Source organism: Asparagus officinalis, chromosome 5 (genome assembly GCF_001876935.1).
Source record: "Asparagus officinalis chromosome 5, Aspof.V1, whole genome shotgun sequence".
In the NCBI taxonomy this organism is placed as follows: Eukaryota; Viridiplantae; Streptophyta; class Magnoliopsida; order Asparagales; family Asparagaceae; genus Asparagus; species Asparagus officinalis.
The window spans coordinates 5,076,277-5,104,057 of record NC_033798.1 but is presented as its reverse complement, the minus strand read 5'-3'; the positions used below and the strand labels follow the sequence as shown (position 1 = coordinate 5,104,057).

Below are 27,781 nucleotides of genomic sequence, written 5' to 3'. Positions count from 1 at the left end.
CTGCATTAATAAAATTCCATACATTTATATGAGAATATTACATGCACTAGGACCTTATCTTTCTTGTCATTAATTTCATGTCATGGGAAAAAGTTTCATGGTCTTAATTATACTGGCCTAAATGTAGTTTATACTAGGCTATTACCAGCTAAACAATTCTTCAAGCTGAGAATTTCCAGAAAGAAAATTTCTCAACTTGTAGAGATTGTATGCTCTGATTTTTATAGTTATGCATCTGTAGGTTGTCTAAAAATTACTACAGATAGTTGATCCTCGCAAAACACTGATGATAAAAATTACAATCTGATGACTTCCATGACAACAGACGAGAATTACAATTTGACGACTCTCACATCTTCAGAAGTCAGAGTACAATGGCTAGAAGATGACGACCTTTGTATTCTGAGAAGACTTGATGCAGAGGTGACATAGAGATTACAAATTGACGATCTTTGCATCTCCGAAGCCAAAACGCAACCCTCGCGTTTCAACCGCTAAACGCGGAGGTCAACCCTCGTGTTTCAACAGCGCCAAACGCGGAGGTCGATCCCCGCGTATTGACGTTAGAACGCGGACTTCGCATTTGATCGTTTCAAATCACTTGAACGGTTCTAAAACTATCCTCCACTTAATGAGGCAATTAAACCTCCATTATGGAGCAAATTAAGGGGTCAGTTACACCCCTTAAACCCTATAAATAGCTAGTTTTGCAGCTGAAAAAAAGGAAGGGGGAGAAGGGGAATTGGATCTTTAATACTATTTATCTTGAATTCTAAAGATCAAGAGATCGGCTTTTTGGCTTAAATGATCGGATTTTCTTTGCTGAAATTAACTCTTTCTAAGAGTTCCTAACTCGGTCATAGTTCAAAACTTGCTAGCAAGTTCTTCCTGACTACTGTCAAAACTCTGACAGTTGAGTTTGACCAGGCTAAATATGAGGGGTTCCTCTCCACCAGATCCCTTAGTCCCAGGGATATACGCAAGATCCGCAAAGTCACTAAGGAGACTAAGGTTCCTACTACCGTCAACTCACTAAAGGAGTGTCTTTCCAATGGGTTATACTGTTCATATAGTCTTCCCTCGGAAGGAGAAGACTTCGCTTTAACTGAACTCATAGACCAAGTTAAACAACAGGTACCAAGTCGCAAGAGATCTGCACCAACGACTAGCCTGATCAGTACAGATGTCGCTGAACAAGCCTTAACTCGGTCAAGCAAGAATGTCGCTCATCGAAGGAGAATATCCCTCCAACATGCACAACTCCGAGATAGTCGATCAACCGATCAAAATGACCCTCGCATTTCTACTGGAGAACACAAGCCTCGTGTTTTTGTCACAGAACATGACCCTCGCAAACGCGACATGCGCTATTTGATCACAGAACGCGACCCTCGCGTTGCTCAGCCTGAACGCGAGTTTCGACTCCACATTCCGCAGTTAGAATGCATAGGTCAACTCCGCGTTTGAATGCGAGCATCAGCTCCGCGCAGCCCAACTAAAACGCGATTCTCTCGTTCAGAAGGAAGCGAAGCGCGACCCTCGCGTCTCCACTACTCAACGCAACCTTCGCGCAACGCAACCCTCGCGTCTCCACTGCTCAACATGGCCTTCACGTTCCCTCTCCTCAACACGACCTTCGCATTTCAATGTTAAAACGCGACCCATGTGTTCCTAATACTAAACACAATGTGATCTGTCGCATTCAAAAGGACTAACAGGGATTTAAGATTCATGTTCACCAGGAGCCAGTCTCATTTAACCGTAGACTGAGGGTTCTAATTCAAACCTCACGTTCAGTGACTAACTCTTCTCGTGTCTCTGCAGAAGACTTAAGAAAGTTCGTATTAAGAGAAAGACCGATACAACAAGTCGCTTGTTCATGCTAATGTGAACGACTGATTTTTGCGGTCCTCTCGGTATATCAATGCTACTTACACGCAACCAAGCTGTCAGTGTTCAACCGATTAACGAACATTGCCTCACCCAACAAATAATGATGTTCTCACAGGAAGAAGATTTCAGAGGATGAGTACCTTGGAGTTACTTCCAATATGCTCAGTATGGGAAATCATCAAATCTCTAGCTCCATAATGATCCAGAAAAAGACTACTGCTCTGGCTTGAAAGAGATCTTGAGTGAGTCTGATGGAATCTATCAACCCACTCGGACTTGAAATGGGAGTATACGTCCTGTCAACTATCGGATTGTTGGCTAGAAGAACTTGAGTTCTGATGATGACTTTAGCTATCGTAGAATCTCAATCCTCTAGCTCTTGTCGTAGAACATGAGGGCTCCGGCTTATATGACCGGAAACCTGATAGATCTGGTGAAAGCTTGTAAGCAGCAATTGCCATGATCAAGTCATAATACGGATACTATCAATGAACTCTGGATCTGATGGCAAATTATCGTAGACGAGGGCGCAAGTCCAAAACAGATTCCTCACCCCTCAGCGTGAATCTTCCAAAGATAAGATCATCTTCATGCTGGCCTTCTTACATGCAAAGGTGAAGGAAAAATGGTCCAGCATCCTGGAATCTTCTCTAAAACGGAAGAGGACCGAAAATAAAGGGCAGAATCTCCAGTCTGTTAAAATGAAAAAACTAGAAACTTGCCTCAATGTCATTGCAATAGAAGCGAGGCTCTAAAATGATGGAGTTTGTTAGACTCTATCGTCGTCTGAATGAGATACAGCCGCTTATCGCTCTAAAGTCAAAGTCTTCGACCCTGCAAGCTCTTGATGAAGATGATCACGAAAGCCGCACCGACATACTGCTATTATTTCCAATCACAGACTGGGAATGTGATAGCAAACGACATCATACTAACTCGTTTGTTCATTAGTACCCTCAAGGGGGTCACCTTTGAATGATTCATGAAATTGTCTGTAGGATGTATCTAGAAGTGGGCGGATCTAGAGAGACTATTCTTGGCTAGATTCTTTAAAGATGATACAGAAGTTTCTGTCCCTTCTCTTCTTGCCACTAAGCAGAAGAAGGGAGAGCCCATCAAAGCCTTCGTCGAGAGGTTCCGAAGCGTGGCTCTTTGATGTCCGACAGGTATGACACAGTCTACTCTGGTGGAAATCTATCGACACAACTCGCAGACCAATCTCCTAGCCCAAATGAGAGTTGCGGAGTGCCGTTCTTAGAGACAGCTTGTCTCTCAAGGCGAACAGGCTGAAGAAATCGTTGCTAGGGTTAAAGCCGAAGAAGAAGGCAAGCAAAAGCAACCTATGCAACGTGATCCAGACCATGCTTCCCGATCAAAGGGGAAAGATACTCTGGCCATTGAAACTAATACTCGGTCGTCACCTGCCAAGCATGGTAAGACATCAGGTCAGCCAAGAACACCTAAGCAATACTCTTTCAAAGAGGATCATGTGGTCACTCTATTCAAACTGCTTCAAAAGAACAATAAATTAAAACTTCATGAGGTCAAGAGACCCAAAGAGGCGGGAAAGGTGGATGATCCCAACTACTGCCTCTACCACAGAATGCTGGGGCATCCAATGAAGAGATGCTACATCTTCAAGGATATCCTACAGGCTTTGGTTGATGCTAAAGTGCTCAAGTTAAAGCCGGAATAGAAGACTGTGACCACCAACATGATATCGGTTCAATTCGGGAAGTTTTCACCCATTACAACTCCAATCAGTGTTGTCCCTATCCCTAAGGGTGAGCTGCAATTGATAAACACTGATTTGTATGATCAGAAAGATAAATGGTTGGTACCCTTTACTGCTCCGAAAGGAGAGACAATGTGGGTTCATCTCGATTTACTTGATGACCAGTAATAGACAAGTGTGTCAGGAAAGGAGAAGAGAAACAAGGTTAAATCTTCCAATATGATTAGCCCCTCTCTAAACGAAGATGATACTCATCTAATCCCTCTTACTAATTCAGGAGAGGAGAAGATTGCTCTTGCAGCCGAACAAGAAGCAAATCCTGGATCTGGCACCAGGTCAGAAAGGACGTACTTAAAAAAGTACGACCAAACTGCTTAAGAAGCAGAGAAACAGGCTGAAGAGACTGGGGGTATCGTTCCCAAGAAGTCAGCCGATAAAGAGAAGCAAAAGGAAGTTCGCTATAATAAGAACCTTCTCCAAAAAAAAGCTGAGGGGTCAACCACTCCCTTCCGTTTCAACGTCCAAGCACAACTAGCCAATATTCCTGTCAGGATCATTCTTTATAAGCATCTGAAGCTATCCAAGTCCACAAAGAGAGCTCTGATTGAAGCTTTAACGGATACAGAGAGCTTCATCACACAAGTTCCTGTAGTTCCAGAAGCTACAGAAGAGCCTTTTTGTGCACGATGCCTGCAATCTGTAAAAAGTCTGCCCTGCATATCGTTCATGTAAGAAGATATGCAAATCAAACACAAGCATGATAGACCCTTGTACTATACAGGGTATATCGGGTCGTCTGAGGTCAACCGTGTCCAGGTCGACCTAGGATCCACGCTCAGCACCATGCCATACAGGATCATGCAATTCTTAGGGATTCCTCTGCATCGGCTGAGCTCCACGCAGACTACTATCTTTGGCTTCGACGCTAACAGCATGCGATCTATGGCCAAAATCAAACTCAAGTGCCAGATTAGAGATCTCAAGTTGGAGGTGATCTGCTACATCATAGTTGCACAACTCAAGTGCCAGATTAGAGATCTCAAGTTGGAGGTGATCTGCTACATCATAGTTGCACACACGTCCTACAATCTATTATTGGGACGACATTAGATTCATGCGATTCACATTGTTCCGTCTACACTCCATCAAGTGATAAAATATGCTGATGATGAAGGAGAGGTCAGAACCTTGATAGACGAAAGACAACCATTCATGGGTGTGGAGAACTACCACACTGACTCAATCTTCTACTTAGATTCCTAAGAACCAGAACCACCGAAAGATAATCTTGACAGTGGAAATGAAGCAGACATCGAGCCCGAGGAAGAGTGTTTGTGGAAATTAAATTTAAATGTAATGAGCCAAAATGAGCTCAACAATAACAATTGTCTCTTGTGAAGGCGAGTCGTACATTAATAAAATTTTTAATTTGGCTTACTTGTCTAATGTATCCTCCTCTGAATGTGTGAAAATAGGGATCGATACAGATACAGGTACAGATCCATGACATGTATTATATACCAAGGTATCACTTAATATGCTGTTCAAGTCATCCTTCATTACATTCAAAGAGATAGAAGACGCGCGGGAAGCTTTCTTCATTGTCCTAGCTAAGAAGAAAGGCCAAAAGCCAATCTATTTCGGGAAAATCAACTCTGAGTTATCAAATCAGAAAAGTTTAGAGGATGACCTCAAATTACCACAATTCCATCATTATGGGTCTAAGACCCTCCATATAATGAAGAATATGAGTTATGATTTTAATAAACATGAAGGTTTAAACTTCGAGAAAGGAAGATGAATATCAATTCGATCTTTCACTCTAAAAGGAAAACGTCTTGATTATTATAATAAAACTAAAAGGGGATTATGCTACGTTTCGGTGCCCCTTCTTTAGAAAATGAATCCGATGAATGTCTATATCAAGACCACTCATCCGAAACGTCATCATGGGACTCCGATGTTAACATTAGTGCAGTCTTCAAAGGTATGTCTGTAAACATGACTTCATCTAGTCATCTAGATGATGATGAAGAGGATGATAAAGAGTTGATTGAATCAACTAATGATCCTTGGATCAAATATCTTAATATTTTATGGGACATGCGCTTCGAACAATGCGAGCCACCCACAGAATATAAGGTGGTCAAAATAAATATGAGAGAAAAAATCAATCCCTAGCTAATCTTCATAGGCGAAAACTTATCATCGTCCGAGAAAGAAGACCTTGTATCTCTTATCAGAGAATATGTAGATGTCTTCGCTTGGAATTACGAAGACATGTCTGGTCTTGACCCAAAGGTAGTCATACATCGTCTCAACATCGATCCGGATACAAAACCCATTAAACAAAAACGAAGGTTTTGTCCGGCGGAGATCATGAAAGTAATTGAATCGAAAGTCAAAAAGCTTATCGATTCAGGTTTCGTCAGAGAGGAACAATATCCTGATTGGGTGACCAATATTATTCATGTGCCTAAGAAAAATGATAAGTTCAGAATTTGCATTGATTTTCGTGACCTAAATGTTGTATGTCTGAAAAACGAATTTTCTCTCCCAATCACAGATGTCACGATTGACAATACTTGTGGATATGAGAGGATGTCTTTTATGGATGAATTCTCAAGATATAATTAGATTAAAATGTACATTGAAGATGAAAAACACACGGCTTGTAGAACGCCACTAGGGGTGTACTGTTATTCAGTAATGCCCTTCGGACTGAAGAATGCTGGTGCAACCTATCAAACATGCCATGAGTACGATCTTTCATGAACACCTACGCAAGAATGTAGAGTGTTATGTGGATGCTATCGCGGTGAAAAGTCAAAAGAAAGGTGATCATCTTTCAAATCTGAAAATGATGTTCGACATCATACGAGCACATCAACTAAAGATGAATCCAACTAAATCTTTCATAGGGGTAGCTAGCGGTAAATTTCTCATATTTATAATCACATCTAAGGGGATTTCTCTTGACCCAAAAAAGGTTCGCGCTATCTAAGAAATGCAACCTCCGAAGAACATCAAAGAACTCAGAGGCTTACAAGACAGATTTGCTTATATTTAAAGATTCATATCAAAACTCTCAGGACGCTACCAGCCCTTCACCAATTGATGAAGAAAGAAGCCTCATTCGTTTGGGATGAAGACTATTAAAAGGCATTTGAGGAAATCAAGCAATACCTCATCCAACCGTCCGTTCTAGTGGCCCCAGTATCAGGAAAACCATTCCTGTTATATGTGAGAGTCATGAATCATTTTCTTGGAGTTTTGTTAGCTCAGAACAATAATCATGATCATGAACAAGCAATCTACTACTTCAGCAGAACCATGATTAGAGCTGAACACCGGTACAATCCAGTAGGAAAAGAATGCCTAGCCTTAGTATTCGTTGTCCAGAAAATGCGACACTACCTGGTGGGACAATTGATTTACGTCATTTCTAAAGTAAATCCTTTGAGAGTACTCATGACAAGACATTCTTCATTGAACTGCCGCTTCGCAAAATGGGTGATACTTCTATCGCAATATACAATGCGATTCATGCCTCAGAGAGCTATCAAAGGTTAAGCCATAGTCGATTTCTTAGCTAACCATCTAATATCAGATTCTTCAAAATTTTATGAATGTCTGCCAGATGAGATTGCAGAAGCTTGCATGACTCAAGAATTCACGCAAGTATGGAAATTGTTCTTCGACGGTGTGTCTAGAGCAAGACCCGATGGAAGAATCATAGTTGCTGTGGGGGTGGTACTCGTATCCCTAACTGATTATGTGATCCCAAGAGGATTTTTCTTAACAGAGCCATGTACCAACAATATAGCAGAGTATAATGCTTTGCTCTTAGGGATGCAGTTAGCCAAGGAACTCAACATCTGACATCTAGAGGCCTACGGTGACTCAACTTATCGTAAATCAAGTTCGAGGAGAATATAAAGTGCGCAATGAAGATTTGCTCCCATACCACTTTGCGGCATTAAAGTTAGTCCAAAAGTTTAAAGGCTTCTTTATCAGATACGTTTCGCACCAACAAAATGCATATGCAGATGCTTTAGCCTCACTGGCAGTTTCACTACCATTACTACCGAAGGCAGGAGCAAAATATTCGTCGCAAGTCGGGACTTATATCACCCAAAGTTCCCTCTAGAAGATTACTCAGAAAGGACAATAGCAGAGATTGTCTGTGAAACTTTTATCGATCTCAAACTGAGGGACTAGAGATTCTAGTATACCGATTATGTCTTGTACGGCATACTATCCGACGATCCCAAAGAAGCGGCTGCAGCCAAACGGAAAGACCTTCGATTCTACTACAATGCGGCTTCTCGAACGTTATATCGAAAATCACATGATAAAGCTTTGCTTCGATTCCCTTCCAGAAAAGAAGCGCAAAAAGCTCTTAAAAAAATCCACGATGGAAGATGTGGAGCTCATCAACCTGAACCCAAATTACGGGACCGACTCCATAGACTTGGCTATTATTAGCCAAATGATGGTAGACGCCATCGTTTATGCTAAACGATGTCATGCATGTCAAATCCATGGTGACTTCATCCATCAAGCACCAGGGAATCTGCATCCAACATCTTCATCTTGAACATTCGAGATGTTAAGAATGGATATCGTTGGACTCATCTTCCCACCAACATCCAAAGGACATCGGTTTATCTTGACAGTAACTGATTACTTTTTCAAGTAAGCTGAAGCAATACTTTTGAAAAAAATCAAGACTTCAAACGTGATCAAATTCAATAAATATCACGTCATCTACCGTTTTGACATACTAAGACGAATAGTCTACGATAATGGAACTCAATTCGTCGGCCACGACTTTCAGAGATTCTGTAACAAGTTCAGAATTCAAAATGTCGCATCAATGACATATTATCCGCCAGCTAATGACCTTACAGAAGCTTTTAATAAAACCATTGTGAAGCCTCTTAAAAAGTTTGTCTCTAAAAGTTGACGTGACTAGGACGAAAAACTTGACGAATGTCTATAGGCTTATCGCACAATGGTAAGAATCCCGACAAAAGCTACACCCTTTTCTTTAGTTTATGGATGCGAAGCCGTAATACCCTTAGAAATTTAGATCCCATCCCTAAGAGTCACTCTTACAACCGGGATGATTGATGAAGAACAACATCGACTACGCCTCCAAAAACTAGAAGCGTTAGACGATAAGCGACTTCAAGCCCAACAACAGATCGAGTAATACCAAGCTCGAATATCAAAAGCCTACAACAAAATGGTCAAAGAAATGATCTTTAAGAAAGGCGACATTGTCTTTAGCAGTCAGGCGACCTATGGTCATGACACATATGACAAGGAAAATTCAATCTTAAATGAGAATGACCCTTTGTAGTAGAGTCAGTCTACTCAAACGAAGCTTACCGTCTTATTAACCAGAATTGCGATAGACTTATGATGCCAATTAACGGGAGATATCTAAAAAAGTATTACCCTTAAAAGATCATAAAATTCCCTTCTTCCCCTGCTAAGTCTTAGTTAGGACTGGGGGTCGGTTATTCGTTAAAAAATTATGAAACTCCCCTCTTCCCCTGCTAAGTTAGTTAAGGCTGGGGTCAGTTATTCGTCTTTTTTCTAACAGAGTAATGAATCATTAACGCTGTCATGTTAACTGTTAGAATTAGTTCTTGGGTTATCGGGTTAGGGCCCATTAACCCATTACCCATATGTAACCCTATATATACCCATGGAGATGAATGAAATGGTATACTCTCTGATTTTCTCACTCTCAACATGGTATCAGAGAGGTTTCCAAAACCCTAACCCTACTGCCTCCAAAACCCTAGCCGCCACACTCTAAAAAAAAAAAACGCCCTGCTTTTCTAACGAAACGCCTGACCCTTACCTTTGGCGATTCTTCCTCCTCGTCAGATACGTTTGCTTCGTCCTTGGTCTCTTCGCCGAGCCGTCGCTGCCAGATCGATCGGCTTCTGCTCGTCGCGCGCGTTCACCTCCATTCGGCTCCAAACACCTGCCTTATAGAACTCCGCCGCCCGCCTCGGCTTCTGCGCCGCGCAGCCGTTCACCTGAGGCTTCGTCGTCGTGAAGCCCTCACAGTCGCCGTCGCTTGCTGCTCCATTATCCTCGCCATGGCAGGAAAAGGAAGGAGAGAGAATAAAACCCTAACTAGAAAGAGAATGAAAGAGGCTCGGAGGAGGAGATTGCTGTGAGAGGCTCGTCATCGTCTTCGGAAGCTTGTCTGTCCGCCGACGCCAGATCTCCTTACGAGATCTCCTGTTCAGCCTCACGAATTTACTTGGGCTTGGTTTGGCGCCTGCGGGCTCTGTTTTGTTGTGGCTCTTTAATTTATTTTGTGGTGGACTGCTTGTAATTTTAGTTGCCCTTTCTTTGTGGGCCTTCTTTTGCGTAGAGTCCTGTATGCTTGTCTGAGCTTGCCATGAAGAGTCTATAAAACTATTATATATATATATATATATTATAATATATAATATATATATATATAATATATATAATATATATATTATATATATATTATATATATATATAGTATATATATATATATATAAAAACTTCTGGTTAAATGATTAACCTTCGGATTCTAACCTTCGGGTTTATGAACACTAACCTTCGGGTTCCTACACACTAACCTTCGGGTTCCATTCTAACCTTCGGGTTTCTGCTTTCAACCTTCGGGTTTTATACTAGAAGATTGTGATCCTCCTGTTCCTGTACTATCCTGTTCTGTAACAATGACAAGATCTGACATCTCTTCTGCTACATTTACTATCCCTACTACTGCTGATATTTCTGCTCCCAAAGTTGTATTGGGAACCACTGTGAAGTTAAATGGCACAAACTATCTTCTTTGAGCTCAGGCCTTTCGCATTTTCATTGGAGCTCAGAACAAATTAGCTCATCTTCTGGCACCTCCTCCTGCTTCTACTTATCCTACGTATACCATATGGATCTCTGCTGACTGCTGTGTAATGACTTGGCTCCTTAATAGCATGGAAGCCCAGATCAGTAGCAGTGTCATGTTCTCGAACACTGCTAAGGAAATGTGGGATAATTTAAAAATTATGTACGGGAATGAGAAAAATGCATCCCGTGTATTCGAATGGTATCCCTTCAACAGGGCGATCGCTCTGTACCTGAATATTTTGGTGAGCTAAAAAGTCTGACCGATGAATTAGAAATGCATCAGCCCGTCGTTACAGATGCCGCGACACTGTTAGGATATCGTAGGGACCTTGCTGTCTCTAAGTTCTTGTCTGGTCTGAGTCCCACCTTGCAATCTCAGATACGGGGCCAAATACTAGGGGGAGATACTATCCCCTCATTGACTGCTACTTTCTCTAAAGCTATGCAAGTAACTACTGGAGTAACTACTGCTTCTACACCGTCCGCTCCATCACTTGATCAGTCTGCTGTGTTCTTCGACCGTGACATAGGTCGTGGTCATGATCAAGGACGTGGCCGTAACACAGGGGGAGGACGTGGCACCTTTGGTGGCAGACATGTTGACTTTGGTAAGAATCCTCATCAGTGCATACATTGTGGACGGACTAATCACATCTCTGAGAAGTGTTAGGAGAAGTTTGGTCGACCTGCATGGACCAAGATTGCTGATACTACACCTACCTCTGTTGCTCCTACTACTACTCTCTCCACTATTCAGATTTCTCAAGCTGAGTATGACCTGTTGCGTCAACTCGATCTCTCTCAGAACAATTATTCTGTTACTCATGCATCCTCTTTAGGTATGGATGCCTACATTGCCTCTCCTCATACACCATGGGTATTAAATTCTGGCGCTTCTCATATGACGGGTCTTAAGGATCACTTTATTTCCTTAAACCTTTCTGACAAGTTTCCATTGGTCCGGATCGCTGATGGGACATACTCTCCAGTTCTTGGTGATAGAGTAGTTCATGCTACTTCATCGCTTACTCTTACTGATGTTTTATATCTTCCCAAATTTCCTGTTAGTTTACTTTCCATCAGTCAATTCACAAAACACAATTGCAAAGTCACATGTTTCCCTTCTCATTGTGTTTTTCAGAACCTAGCAATTGGAATGACGATTGGTTCGGGGCATGAGAGAAGAGGCATGTACTATTTGGATGACAATATGCCTGATACTGGTCTTGTTGCAAATAAGTCTGATAATCCTTTATTATGGCATCAACGACTTGGTCATCCCTCGTTATCGAAGCTTAGGTCTGTCATTTCTATCTAGTCTTCTATTTTTTCTTTAGGTTATGAGTCTTGTGAACTGGATAAGCACCATCGTGCTACTTATCCAAATCGTATTGATAAACGCAGCAGTTCTGCATTCGAGTTAGTCCATTCTGATGTTTGGGGTCCATGTCGTATACCTTCCGTGAACGGTTACAGATATTTTCTTATCTTTATTGATGACTTCTCTCGCATGACTTGGCTTTATCTTTTAAAAGAGAGATCTGAGGTTTCCACCATTTTTGAAATATTTTATAAAGAAATCAATTCGTATCCTTCGTACCGATAATGCTTTGGAATACACGAAACATGACCTCTCTCGTTTTGTGCAAATATTGGTATTATCCACCAAACATCATGTTCTCACTCTTCACAACAAAATGGAGTTGCTGAAAGGAAGCATAAACACATTTTAGACGTTGCTAGAACCTTGATGGTACATATGAATGTACCAAAGTATTTGTGGTCTGATGCAGTCCTCAGTGCATGTTTCCTGATCAATAGGATGCCCTCTCCTGTTCTTGATGGTAAAGTACCATTCACCTGTCTTTATCCTGACAAAAGGCCTTTTCCTGTGGTTCCTCGAGTTTTTGGTTGTACTTGTTTTGTTCAGGATTTGTCTCCCGGACTGGATAAACTATCTCCACGGTCTAATAAGTGTCTTTGTAGGCTACTCGCGTACTCAAAAAGGGTATCAATGTTATAATCCATCTACCAAGAAATATTTTGTGTCTGCCGATGTAACCTTTTTTGAGTCGGTTCCATACTTCTCCTTGATTGGTTCACCCCTAACTGTCAGTTCATCTGTGCCTCTTTCGTCTATTGCTCCTACTGTTGTTCCACTACCTGTTTCGATTCCTTCTGCTGATGGATCTTCTCCAGGATTACAAAATGCTTCCACTATGCCATCTGCACCACCACCTCTACTGTCGTATTATCGTCGTTCAAAAGTTCTTATCCCTCTCTCTGCTCCAGCCGAACATTCATCTCCCGTTGCAGGTCTGCCTCTTTCTACTCCTTCTGATCTCGATATTCCAATTGCTCATCGAAAAGGTAAACGGTCTTGTACTAATCATTCTATATCTGATTTTGTTTCCTATGACCGTCTTATCCCTCTTCTCGTCAGTTTGCTTTATCCTTGTCCTCTATATCTCTACCCAGGTCATATGAGGAGGTCGTATTAGATCCTGCTTGGAAACATGTCATGGATGAGGAGATGGATGCACTTGTTTCTAGAGGGACTTGAGATCTTGTATCTTCTCCCACGAGTGCTACTGTAGTTGGCTGTCGGTGGGTTTATACCTTAAAGTATCGTACCGATGGTTCAATTGATCGTTACAAAGCTCGTCTTGTTGCTAAGGGATATACTCAAACCTATGGGATCGATTATCTTGAGACGTTCTCTCCCGTAGCCCGTCTCAATTTCATCGCCTACTTTTCTCTATGGCTGTTAATCTGGACTGGACAATATTTTAGCTGGATGTTAAAAATACCTTTCTGTATGGTGACTTGCAGAAGGAAGTCTATATGGAGCAACCTCTAGGGTATGTTGCTCAGGGGGAGACTACGGTCTGCAAGCTTAAAAGAAGTCTATATGGAGCAACCTCTAGGGTATGTTGCTCAGGGGGAGACTACGGTCTGCAAGCTTAAAAAGGTAATTTATGGTCTCAAACAGAGTCTACGGGCATGGTTTGAGAACTTTAGTACTGCTATATCTGATGTCGGTTTCAAACGATGTCAGTCTGATCACTCCGTCTTTATCCGACGTACTACATCTGGTCTGGTGATTCTGACAGTATATGTTGATAACATCCTGCTAACTGGGAGTGACCTTATTGCCATAGCAGAGTAAGGAGTACCTTTCACGTCACTTTATGATCAAAGATATGGGGAAACCCAAATACTTTCCTGGGATTAAGATTGCATATCAAAAGGACCGTTTACTTCTATCTCAAAGGAAATATGTATTGGATCTTTTAGAAGAAATAGGTCTTTTGGGGTGTAAGCCAGCAAACACTCCCATGGAAGTGAATGTGGACTTGTGACGTGATAATAGTCCTCTCCTAGATGATGCATGCCGATATAGAAGATTGATTGGCAAGTTGATCTATCTTATTGTGACCAGACCTGATATCACCTTTGCAGTGGGAGTATTGAGCAGGTTTATGCATATACCTAGAGAGGTTCACTGGACTGCCGCTCTAAGAATTTTGGCTTATGTTAAAAGCTATCCGGGATAAGGATTACTGTATAAGAAACATGGACATTTACACATCTCTGCCTATTCTGATGCTGGGTATGCAGGAGATATAGGAGATAGAAAGTCTACTTCTGGATTTTGTACCTTTATTGGAGGAAATCTGGTTACTTGGAGGAGCAAAAAACAAGATGTAGTATCTCGATCTAGTGCAGAAGCAGATACAGAGCTATGGCTCATACTGTTTGTGAGATGATATGGCTACAGAAGCTGCTGACCGAGCTTGGTTTCTCGCAGCCTGGATGATCGAGCTTGGCTTTTCACAGCCTGGATCTATGCCTATGCATTGTGATAATCAATCTGCCACATTGCAAAGAATCCAGTGTTTCATGAGAGAACTAAGCACATTGAAGTTGATTGTAATCATTGTTTTAAATATCCCCGACATGACCCGATATATCCCCCGATATATCCTTTTACAGGGCTTGCCGCAACCGATATGGTCTTTAAATATCCTTTACCGCTTTTTGGCTATTTTGAGTAATAAATTCCCGATATGACCGATATATTAGCCGATATGTAGACCAATATATCTTTTTATATAGCTTGTTACAAAATAATATATACCGTGTTTGGAATTTTTGGACGGGATATCAAGATTTCCCCATTATATCAAATGATATTTTGTCCTAAAAAAAGCAGATCGAATGTTGCAACGTTGCTTTGCACTTTTGTTTGTTTTAGAAGGTTGATTAGTGATCCTAAACATATATTATTCATATTTTGTATGCTTAAATTTCATTACATATGTTGAGATTACATTTTAATGCATTATACTATGTAAGCAAACATTCATTATAGCATTCTGATATTTACCACATATCCCCGATATTTCCCCGATATCCGCAATCCGATATGAATTTTGGTCATCCGATATTTCCCTGATATCCGATATTTAAAACCTTGTTAGAAAGGTTAGTCAATTCTTCCATGACATTAACAGTCAGTAATCCTTTTACATAAACGAATAAATGATTATATTTGTGAAAGGTTCTTTCAAGTTCAACGTGCACCACCACCAAAACTAACTTATCAACCATCTTCAATAGGGTGATAAATCCATAAAAATCTTGTTCAAATCGTAAGTGTAAAAAATTATTAAGTTAACACTGCACATCTGATGATAAAACTAACTTATCAACCCTTTTCAATAGGGTGATAAGTCTACAAAAATCTTATTCAAATCACAAGTGTAAAAAATCATCAAGTTAACCCTACAACTCTGATGATAAAACTAACTTATCAACCCTCTTCAATAGGGTGATAAATCCATAAAAAAATGTTCAAATCAAAAGTTCAAAAAAAATCATCAAGTTAACCCTACACTTCTGATGATAAAACTAACTTATCAACACTCTTCAATAGGATGATGAGTCCAAAAAAAATATTGTTCAAATCATAAGTGTAAAAAATCATCAAGTTAAGCCTACATCTCTGATGATAAAACCAACTTATCAACACTCTTCAATAGGGTGATAAGTCTACAAAAAAAATCTTGTTCAAATCACAAGTGTAAAAAATCATCAAGTTAACACTACACCTCTAATGATAAAACCAACTAATCAACACTCTTCAATAGAGTGACAAGTCTATAAAAATCTTGTTCAAATCACAAGTACAAAAGGCATGCCAAGTTAACACTACATCTCTGGCACCCTCAACTATTTTCGTTGTTTCAAGTTAAAGCATAGCACAGAAAGAGATAAGGAAAACCAAAATATTATCACTTTTTATTCAAAATACTAAAGAGTGATACAAAATTACTATTTTGTTCTTATCAAAAGAACGATACATAATTAAGCTTCCAGACCCATCAGTTTAACGGATGCAAGGCGAGACCTGATGTCCAAAAACTTTTTCTCGTGTGCTACATGTGTCGTTTCCGCAGCTCGTCTTCTAAGCTCCTCTTCACTCGGCGACGCAGCAGCAACCTCCTTCTTGATTTCATTAAGAATTTGTATCTCCTTGTAGTGCTGTTCAAAGACTTCTATACTCTTGAGAGAAAGTCCCTTCACAACGACTTCTTCCTCGGCAAGTTGGACTTCTCTCTGAGGTAAGGCCTCTTGCAGTTGGGCGATAACCTATTTCGTCTGAGCAATGAAGTCTTGAGAAGTCCGCATGGCAGCGACGAAAGTGGCCAACTCCGATTGTATTTGATCGTGCTGCTCTTGCAAAGATGCGATGTGTGCTTCCTTTTCAGCTAGATTTTTCTGAACGACTTCTTGTTGATGTGCTATTTCAACTTGTATGTCAGCAAAAGCCAGTTCGGTCTATGCATCAAGATCAACACGTTTAAGGTCCTGCAAAGCTCTTAGATCCTCCTCTAGACGAGAGATGCCTTCTGTACAACGCTCATACACTAAGCGTCACCCAGACACCTGATGTTGTTCATGTAGTTTATCAAGAAAGGCCTGAAAGCTTCAAAAGTACATTGCCCAACACTGACAATACTGATAGTCCGCTCCATCGCACGTTCTAGCTACTCAATGAATTCTTTGAGCAAGTCTGGAATAACCACCGAGCTCAGAGAAATAGCTAGAGATGACGCTAAGACACCCAAAATTATAGGGCTCAATGGAAGATTCGTAGACGGTCTTACTAGAGCTGAGCTTGAAGCACCTGTGTCCTGCACTTGTCCTTCTAAAAGGACTGGAGAAAGCATAAGAGGAAGTGGCTGCTCTGGTGGGGAGTTGTTGTCACTCTGATCTCTTCAGTTGTCGGTGCTCCTGCATATGAAAATATCATAATATAGAAGAAAAACACATCAAACTTTAAAATGAACAACACTTACCTTCGGAAAAAATAGCGACATGGGTGGACCATTTACCAAAAGTTACCGCCATTTGTTCATCAGCAGAGTCGTCAAGAAAGGAAACTCCACATGAGAGCTTTCATCTTCTTGCACCACAAAAGGTTGAGGCGAGCGCATGACAATCATTGATTTAGGAGCTAATCTTGTTGTTGGACTAGGCCTCATAGCTCCCATTATTAGCATATTATTGCTGAAGGAGGAGATTGACGTTCTTCAAGATCATCGAGTCCGGCCACCATAGGCTCTGGCTCAGTGGGCCCAAATGGAAGTCTGACAAAGATACTTCCAGCGTCCTAAGCTCGAATGGATTTAGGCTCTGCTTCCTCTTGTATTGCCTCTGTGATTTGAGGTATGACACCTGCGGTGATGGTGAGCTCAACTTCAGAGGTCGGGCCCGGAGCCGTCACATCAATAGGTTCCATCACCTGTTCATGTGGAGAAGCAGCAGATTCTGCATCCCAGTAGTTGATTCATCCTCTCCTTTTGTTAGATGATAAGAGGAAGTAGCGCCCACTAATGCAGGACCGATCAAGCGAAGTCCTCTCTGATGAGAAATGCCCGTAACAGATGACTCCTCATCCTCCTCCATGTGCATAACCAGGGCAGACTCAAAAGCTTACTGCAGCAACTTGACCCCCCTGCTGAGCCTTAGAGGTTGGGGACTCGACCGATAATTTTCGACGAGTCCGCTTGCCAGGACGACTCGTATCTCCTTCAGGAAGAGCTCGCTTCCCTATCGCCCTCTCTTCTCTAGTCTCCTCTGCTTCGGCTCCTTCATCCCTGGGCGCCGCTTGTTCACAGGACAAATATTCATCTATCCCTTTTAGGCGAGTCATCTTAGAGTCACTCTTTGATTCATACATCTTTCTAATCTCCTTCAAACAAGAGGTGTACATTTTATACTCGGGGATTCGAGATGCGGCATGATATCACATACAGAAACTCAAAGCAGCATATGTGTTGGGTGTCTTGCGAGGCAGCTTAAAAGTTGATCTAGTACAACCCGCCACAGAATAATACCACACCCTGGCTCCATAAAGATTTTCGATAAGTGCAAGCCGAGGGTTAGGATTCTCGATGTATAACTAGTCGTACCCGAACTATTGGGAGAATCGGATAAGTGCAAGCCGAGGGTTAGGATTCTCGATGTATAACTAGTCGTACCCGAACTATTGGGAGAATCGAAAGGGTTGGTAAGGCTCAATAAAACGCTTCCCACTTTGCCGGAATACAAGATAGCCCGGTCGAATGTTGAGGAGCTAATGGAAGACACATCCATTTAGATTTGTAAATGTGTTGCGGCCCTTCACGTCCTGATATATTTCTTCATATCTGCCGCCATCAAAGTCGAGGAAGCAACAAAAAACATGGTAATTGATGTCCCTCGACAAGATTCTCCGGACAAGCACTAAGTACTAACCCTCCCACTTGGCAGCCTCAAGCCGCCGAATGAGAGGAATAAAAGCTCTATCAGATGAAGGGACTATCGTCATCAGCGAGGGGCAATGTAGGACAAACCAAGACACCAAATAGGTGTAAGGCATTAGCACGCGTGGATTGGGAGTCTTCCCCTTCTTCGTCCCATCCGAGCCCGTCACTTTTACCATGAGGAACTCGGTGGTCAACTCTTGCAAACCGCTCTGCAGACAACACACCATTGCAGAGAGGAGATTCATCGGTCTCCCATGAGCTAGGAGAACTGTAGGGTACAAAACTTCGGTCGTGATGGATTCGATTGGCTTTGTAGGCACCACACATCCTTCAACCATAACATCAAGAATCCGGCAAGTAGGGCCATATTGGAAATAGAGATCTGGGCCTGGTAGTGAAAACTTTCGAACTCAGTGAATGGAGGAAAAACATCCTCCTTAGCCTCGTTGATATAATGAGCAGTAGTAGCATCAATACGAGCTTTGATGTCATCTAGAGTATTCACAGCAAGACGGGTCACTTCGACATCCTTTTAGTTCAGATTCTGAAATAAATAGTTTGCCCAAGACACTTGCTAGACACCGCCCCCACGTAGTCCTATCAACTGAGCACAAATATGGTAGTGACACATCACTTTCCAGAAAGTCTCATAGATCACCGGATTTGTCGCCTTTAAGATAGTAAGTTCTTCAGTCCCTAGAATAAATTCCTCATACGATGACTCCCCAAATAGCAAACCAAAGACTTCATGCATCTCATGCAGTGCAAAGCCTAACTTCCCGACAGGTGTAAAGAACGTACATGTCTTTGGATTATAACACTCCAGCATGGCTAAAAGATTATAGTGGCCCAGCACAATCCCATATCGAGTAGCCAACACTAGAGTCTCAATGCCAGAATTGGTAAGTGCCTCTCTCAGTTCCTCCAAGACGAAATTTACCATGCGAGCCCATCATCCCCCATCTGCGAAATACACCCATCCAGGAGCTCTAAAATCTTGTGCGGGGAACTCACCGTTGGCCGTCATAAAGTTTCTGATAAAGACGTTCGCCAAATTGGCAGTCTTGCTAGCTAGATATTCCGGGTGGAACAGATCGGGTTTCAAAGCCACCAACTGTCGACTATAACCTACCGGGCGAACACCTTGATAAGTAAAAGATCGATGGGTACTCAATCTTGCTCTTTAACAAGATCCCACTGGATATACCCGGGGATAGAAGCACACTAGAAATAGGATAGGGGGTACATCCGCTCCATCTTGGGTAGGAAGAAGAAGCGATCACCAATCTTCCATAGCCACTTGTAGTTCCCATCATACATAAGCTCTGTATTGACGTTTACAGAATCATCACCAATCTTCCATAGCCACTTGTAGTTCCCATCATACATAAGCTCTGTATTGACGTTTACAGAATCTCCGAACAACAAGGTCGGCTTCTTTAAAACTCTTCTGTCAACGGTCTCAAGTTTAGCATCCGTGACCATAGCCCTAAGAGTCAGCGAACTCACGCGAGTAATGTTTTCTGCACGCTCCTTGTATTGACCCTTGAAGACGGGAAGTTCCCGGTGCAGATTGAACGTCACAGCATTGTTCACACCCCCTTCATGGCCAAAGTGATGATGAAAAGAGAGGGGCTCGTTGGAATAGCACACTGCATAGAGAAAGACAACAGTTAGAATCTGAAAAGCAGATAAAAAAGTCTAAAAGACTTAATCAATGAGTGACCCTCACGTTTAAACGCCAACATTCAGAAGGCGACCCTCGCATCTAACCAAGGATCATCATTCAGTACGAGGATCATTATTCAGAACGCGACCCTTCACACGAGGATCGTTGTTCGAAGCACGAGTCTCGCGTTGAACGTGAAGAAACTTGTTAAACAAGTTTAAGGTCGAAGCCCTTACTGCTAATAAGCGGAGTGTCAGCGGCGGTGCCGCCGGGTTAGCCTCGGCCGACGGCGCGCTCAAAGAGGCTCCGACGGCCTTCTTAGATCTGGAAGAACCCTTTGGTGGCGCCATGGGTTTCGTCGATGGTGAGGAAGAGCAAAAGATCGCCGGAGAAGAACGAGATTTCTTGTTGAAGAAGAAAGAGTCAGTTTTACTCTTCTTTGACCCGAGGGTCTATTTATAGACAGCTAAGCTGTCATGATTAGGACGGGATTCTAGGAAAGAATCCCGCCCAAACACGATCCTCGCGTTCATCAAAGTCCGTTCGACTTCTATCAAAATGTGAGGGTCACCACCGCATTCCAAAAGCTAAACGCGAAAGTTACCCCCGCATTCCAAAAGCTAAACTTTAGGTTCACCCCCGCGTTCCAAAAGCTAAATGTGAGGTCCACCCTCGCGTTTCAAAAATTGAACGCGAAGTTCACCCCCGCGTTCCGCGAGGTTCATCCCAGTGTTCCAAAGATTAAATGCGACCATTGAAATCCGATGATGTTTTTCGTAGTAGTCCAAGAGATTGGTTCACTTTTGGGCATGCTATGTTTGCTTTGCTCTTCTTTTTTGGACACATTTGGCAGCATTTGCAAAATCAGAACTCGAGTCTTGCGTGTCAAATCTCTTCAACCATATTCATGGTACCTTCGAGACAGATGCAGTGAGCAATTCCGTTGTGACAAAGAATCAACAGTACACTGTTCCAAGATTAGACTGAATCGAGATCCAAAGTATTTCGAAAATTTAGTTAAGTACGAATTTTTAAAAACTTTAGAGGGGGTTCTGTAGGCTGTCTAAAAATTACTACAGATAGTTCCTCGCAAAACACTGACGATAAAAGTTACAATCTGACAACTTCCACGACAATAGATGAGTTACAATTTGACGACTCTCACATCTTCAGAAGATAGAGTACAAGGGTTGCAAGATGACAACCTTTGTATTCTGAGAAAACTTGATGCAGAGGTGATACAGAGATTACAAATTGACGATCTTTGCGTCTCCGAAGCAAAATACGACCCTTGCGTTTCAACAGCTAAACACGGAGGTCGACCCTCGCGTTTCAACAGCCAAACACAGAGGTCGATCCTTACGTATTGACGTCAGAAAGCGTACTTCGCGTTTGACTGTTTCAAATCACTTGAACGGTTTAAAAACTGTCCTCTGCTTAATGGGATGATTAAGCTCCCATTATGGAGCAATTTAAGGGGTCAGTTATACCCCCTTAAACCCTATAAATAGCTGGTTTTACAACTGAAAAAAAGGAAGGAGGAGGAGGGGAATTGGATCTTGAATTCTAAAGATCAAGAGATCGGCTTTTTCGCTAAATGGATCGGATTTCCTTTGCTGAAATCAACTCTTTCTAAGAGTTCCTAACTCGGCCAGAGTTCAAAGCTTGCTTAGCAAGTTCTTCCTTATGTTAGAATCGGAAGCGAAGACCGAAGTTCCATGAAGCAAAGTGTTCGGATCGTCAACGGGATACAAGACTCAAACTCTTATCGCCACCAAGAAAGACTCAGTATTAAACAAAGGGAAGGATGTTTGTTGATCTTTCTCTCTTTTGTAATCGGGAATCCGATAATAGGATTGTAATAGCCTTTGTCTAAGTCAGTTAGAGTGGTCTTTACATTTTTGAGAATTGTAATTTCTTTGTCTAAGTCAGTCAGAGAGATTTTACAATTTTCAATTCTCATTATATTTCCTTTAAATTTTCCGACCAACAACATCAGTTTGTTTTCATGATGACATTTCTGAGGGTCTATCCAATAGTTTATATCTAACATTATCGGTTAATTGGAGCTATCTTGTGGCTGTTGCAGGCCATCTTTTTAGCTTCAGATTGCAACCCTCGGTCACTGACAAAGCATATACCAAACCTGGCATCCTCAAGAAATGCCCCCCTAATCTCCATCAAAGATAACAAAGGAGGGTCCATAAGGTTAGGTGAATTGGTGAGCCTAAAAACAGCTGTGGCTATTGGAATAAAGCAGAGGTCAAGTTTTAAACTAAATTTTGTTCATATTCTAATAGAGTTGGTTTCTTTAGTTTACGTCTATTTTGTTTGCTATTATGCAGGTCAGAGGAAGCAGTATCAACACGACAGTAAATGAACATATCTGATGCCCTTTCTTAGTGTAGTGGGGGAGGTCACTTGTCCACTGTGTAGCTGGAGTAATTTATCAGAGTTTGACTATTTATCACAATTTGATTTTTGGACAGGTAAGATGTCTAACTTATTAACTTTGAAAAGAAAACATAGTCGAGCTAGTTGCTTTTGTTGTATGTTATATATGTTCACTGGTTACTTTGAATATTGAGGGTTGGCTAATGTGATTGTTTTTACTGTGGTATTTTAAGACTTTTACAAATTAATCTTCTGGGTTGTTAGGTTGCTTGCAACTTTAATTTCGATGCAACTGCTCCTGTATTAGTTGCAATTTGTAGAAGTCTTGTTTATGTTCAAAATTCAGCAAGTTGAAATTGCAATTGGGTGAAATTTTGGCAGTTATACCCCCTCCATGAAATTTCTTTTTAACTATTTTACCTTCAGATGGACTCACTAATTTGTCATCATTTTCTCTTTCTAGGAGTCATCAGATAAGGGCTAGATTTAACGTCCAACGTTGCATATCACATATCACATATCAACGCATTCCATTGTAGACATGAGTTATTTAAAGAAACATAAATGAAAACAAAACTTAACCTGATAAAGTTGTCAGTGCAAAATGATGTTCACTATGAAGTAGAACTAGAGTGAAGTGCTACTAAAGAGGCAGAAACCCTATCCTCAAAATTCATCTGAGCCTCATGGCTCCCTTTCTCTACGATCATACCATTCTTAACTGCAGCAATAGTGTCAGCACCTCTGATTGTAGACAGTCGATGAGCAATGACTATTGTGGTTCTATTGACCATAACTCGATCTAGAGCATCTTGAACTATTCTTTCAGATTCAGCACCAATTGCACTACTTGCTTCATCAAGTAGCAAAATCTTGGGTTCCTTTATGATGAAATATGCAATTCCTACACGTTGCTTCTGACTACCCAATAACTGAATCCCTCGCGCTCCAACCATTGTGTCATTACCCTGTATTTCCCAAAAATAAAATTTAAAAAAAAGTTCAAGAACAGATATTAGAGTATATGCCAAGGGGTGTATTTTGATCAAGGTGTCAATACCTATCTATACATTAGCAGCTCATATAATCCTTGTTAAATGTTAGAGTGAGTTGTGCCCTTATAGTGTACACTAATATTGAGGGTAAATGATTTTATCACTTTTTGTTTTTTTTTGTTTTTTGCTTTTACATATATTGTTAGGGTTGGACAGGCCTCTTTTTCCAACGTGGGACTAAATTTCACCTCATGCTTATATTTTAAATCAAACTCACATTTAACTGAATGGATACGATACACTACTTTCCCTTGACCTCCTAAATGAACAGTTTTTTTATCTATTTAGCTTCTTGTAGTTTATGTATTAACTTGTGTTTGATGGGAAACATCATTTTCCTATATCTAGAGTTGTTTCTTTAAATCCCTATTGATGAAACAGAAGAAGTTTAACCTGCCATTATTCTTAAAAAAAGTCACGAGAAATTTAACCTACCATTATTCTTCAAAAAATTGTTTTGATTCAGTTTCAAATTGCTTATACATATAGATAGAATTTAGACTAGCAATAATTTTTAGCACTACCTCATGGATCAGGGACTCAGGACCGACATATGTCAGATCATAAGCCTATTTTGACAAATGATTGAATTCAACTGACAAAATTATAGACTATATATCTACTTATAAGCATCCTATTTATTCTATAGTGTTGGGGAGAGATCTGCCCTTTGGGATATAAATGGACATTAAACAGAGATTGGAACCAAATTAACCCCGAATTTTGAGGTATTGGGTATCGACTCCGACATAAGGCTAGAAACTAGAAGACATATGAAATTTAGACTAGCATTAACTTTAGCCATAATTGTTGAATCAAGAACCAACCTGCTGCAAACTGCATATGAACTTGTCCGCGTTTGCTGACTCAGCAGCAGCAACAATTTCTGCCTCGGTACCCTCTCCTTCCTTTCCATAGGCAGTCTTGGCTCGAAGAGTGTCATTGAACAATGTTGGTTTTTGGCTCACAAGGCACATTTGCTGCCTCAACTACTTCACCTGGAACTTTGATATCTCAATCCCATCTTTTGATATATTACCCAAATCGGGATCATAAAATCTCTGTGGCAATTGTAGTGCAGTTGATTTCCCGCTTCCGTTCTCCCCCTCCCCCCCACCCCCCCAATGCAACAGTCTGAAATAGTGATTGAGAATAGGATTTGTAGGGCTATGTGTAATTTGAAATAGCAGATTCAGAACGATAAAGTTCATTAATGCATTTCCTGTCTTACTAATCACTTAAACGAGTCTTATTTTAGGAACAATCAGGAAATTTTAAAATTACATAAGGTATCTAACCTTTCCAGATTGAATTGACAAGCTAGGTCTTGGAAGATCTGAATATCTGGCGTTGTGGGGTACTTGAAACTGATGTGCCAAAAACTAAATGTTTCCTTTTATAGTTTCTAATTTCATTCCAGAATCGTCACTAGAATATCTGCTGGACTTTTGGTCAAGAACTGCAAATATAGAACTGCAGCTGTTTTCGCTTTGCTGGAATCTGGTGCTAGGCTGCTCGAGTGAGAAGTTCCCATGGCTGCCAGAGAAAGAGCATAGAAAACCTGCAATAGTGATTGAGACAAGGGTTTAATTTTGTATGTAGAACTGTCCAGAGAGTTTTCAATACAAAATTTAGAGCTTTCATCTTAGTAGTGGAACAAGTATGGCAGTAGCCAGTATTTGTTCTTTGCTAATATCTGGTTGACCTTTTGTTTATTATTTTGACTGCTGTGAATTATGCTCTTATACTGTGTTCAACGTTGATAACTATCACATAGTACTAACATTGTCAATTATCTGATCCTAAGGTTGATGAAGTATCAATTATGTTAAAACTTGTAATGACTACTGCTTACTAGATAATCCAATATTTTATTTAACCTTTAGCGCACCTCAAGAAGTCTTCAAAGTTAATGCACTGTGATTGCCATAATTATAAAATAATATGTGCTCTAAAACATTCTCCAAATGTGGTATTTCCATCCTCTACAATGCGAACTCCAGCATAAAAGCAGGCTGCGTAAACACAACATGGCACAAAGTAAAGAAAAACTCAGAAGCCACTCAAAGCAAACGCCAACCTCAGCCTGGCTCCTCAACAGTTCATTATCTCTCTTTTTCTTTCTTCTTTTTATCTGTCCTCTTTCTAATTAAAGGTAGTATTTTATTTGGTTTGTTTTAACCGAACAGGTCAATTTCAAGCTGTTAAGAATGAGACAAGCTTGGTGATCTCCTAAAAAATCTCCGCAGGTTAGCTAAATTTCTCAACTTCAATTACTAACTTACTCCCTGTTTGCAAATTTTTATTATTTTGTTAATTTTTTAAATTGTAGGAGCATAGAGTTGGAAAAAGCTAGGAAAGGGGAGGAATTGCCAGATAAAATTTGGATGAAGGTATGTAGTTTTGTTATTTTCTAAATGACCCATTTGAATTATGAAAACTGGTGGGATTAGAATTGATGTTTTGGAGGAATTTGATTTTTTTTTGGCTTGGGCACACATTCTGCGGGATTGGGTTAAACAATGGCTCGCTCGGCGCTGTTCAGCTGAGAATGTGTCTGCTGAAAGAGAAAAAAAAAAAAATTTGATGAAGGATGATAGCATAAAAGACCCTGCTTAGGAAGAAACTCCATTTGGTTCCAACTCCAGTCATGCGTCCTGTTGGTTAATATTCTGATATTTTCACATTTGATTGACGATGAGATTTATACTACTTCACAAAAAAAAATCATTTATGTAATGTTTTCTATTTTTTGAAAATTCTATTTGTTCTTATGCATTGAGTATTTGTCGATTGCAATGTCAGTTGAATCCCTTGCTTGCGTTTGCAAATGGAAGTTGGACTTTGTGACAAGAGGTTCCCTTACTCTTAAGTCCAATGGCAGGAGGTAACCAACCCTATCTTGATTAAGCTTTAGCAGGGAATAAAAAGAGGGTAACCCAGAGGGATGACACCACATTGTTCTGTCACTCCTGTTGCCCCCTTAGTCTGGGAGGTAGAGCACGAGATTACTCCAATATGAAGTTAAAATAGAGACTAACACAATCTCCTGGAGGATATAGTATTAAGTTTTCAAGAGTACACAGTAAGTCATTACTACGGAATGAGGGTAAAGTTGATATTCATAGCAAAGAATTGTAAAATATAACTCGCGTCTTAAGCGTGATAGTATATTGTTGGTGGACGCTGGCATCTCTATTATTGAATGTACTGGGATTGAGCGCAAGTACACGTAAAAATGGACTATCATGAGGTGTTAATATATATATTGGAGGAAGTGTAAAATCCTTTTAATGATGGTAGAGACCACATATAGTATTTGTGTTGTTGATCCGCTCTATTGGGTCACTATCCCTATTACAAAGTAGGACTTGGCATGCTGATTATGGGAGACTTCTCTTGCTACAAGTCATCGGATTTTGGCTAGACCTAGTCTCCAACATCAAATATCACATATTAACATACTTAATTATAGGCATCCACAGAAACATAGATGAAAACAACACTTTAATCTGATAATGTCATCAATACAAAGTAGTGTGCACTATGGAGTGAAACTAGAGGGAAGTGCTACCAAGGAGGAATAAGCGCCATCCATAATATTCTTTAGAGCCATATGCTTCCCTTTCGCTACAGTCATATTGTTCAGCGATAGTATTAGCATCTTTAATTGTACACGATGGATAGGCGATAACTATTGTTGTTCGATTGACCATTACTCAATCTAAAGCGTCTTGAACAACTCGTTCAGATTCAGCATCCAGTGCACTTGTCACTTGATCAAGGAGCAAAATTTTTGGCTTCTCCACAACTGCACGATGAATTGCTACCTGTTGCTTCTGACCACCTCATAACTGGATTCCTAGCTCTCCAACCATTACTTCATAACCCTGTATTTCCAAATTCTTTTGACAAGAACTAACATATGTTAGAATATATGCTTACAGCTGATCTTTGCTAGAATCTGGTGCTAGGCTGCTTGAGTGAGAAGTTCCCATGGCTGCCACAGAGAGACCCTCCAATAGAACCTGCAGTAGGGATTGAGATCAGCAATGTGCTAGTCCAGGATTACTTTGATAACGACTGATTAGACTTACGACATAAGCTATATCAGGTATGGTGCACAATATTGCATACATCAAGCTTCCAATTGCTTGAGCATAATGAACATCTAATGGCTTTTTCCCCTCTCTAGGGCTTTGTTATTTACATAATCTCTTTCCCATGACCAACGGAGTTGGCGCCGGATTGTAATTCTCCTTTCCAAACCTTTTAAGAACTGGTTTTAAATATTTTTCTTGGT

General features: G+C 40.8%; 2 long non-coding RNA genes across 6 annotated transcripts in view; both read left to right on the top strand.

Moving 5' to 3' along the window:
- Positions 1–27,781, top strand: part of LOC109841886 — a 74,148-nt gene extending 46,367 nt beyond the window's left edge. For all 3 annotated transcript variants that reach the window (XR_002247280.1, XR_002247281.1, XR_002247279.1), the window contains one exon: positions 27,426–27,781. This is a non-coding gene — a long non-coding RNA (uncharacterized LOC109841886). The remainder of the gene's footprint in view (positions 1–27,425) is intronic.
- On the top strand, positions 22,122–25,872 carry LOC109841887. Of its 3 annotated transcripts, XR_002247284.1 has the most exons (5): positions 22,122–22,291; positions 22,375–22,518; positions 25,482–25,578; positions 25,668–25,727; positions 25,811–25,872. It is a non-coding gene; the product is annotated as an uncharacterized LOC109841887 (long non-coding RNA). The 3 variants fall into 3 exon arrangements; XR_002247283.1 differs by lacking the exon at positions 25,482–25,578; XR_002247282.1 differs by having other exon boundaries at positions 25,482–25,727.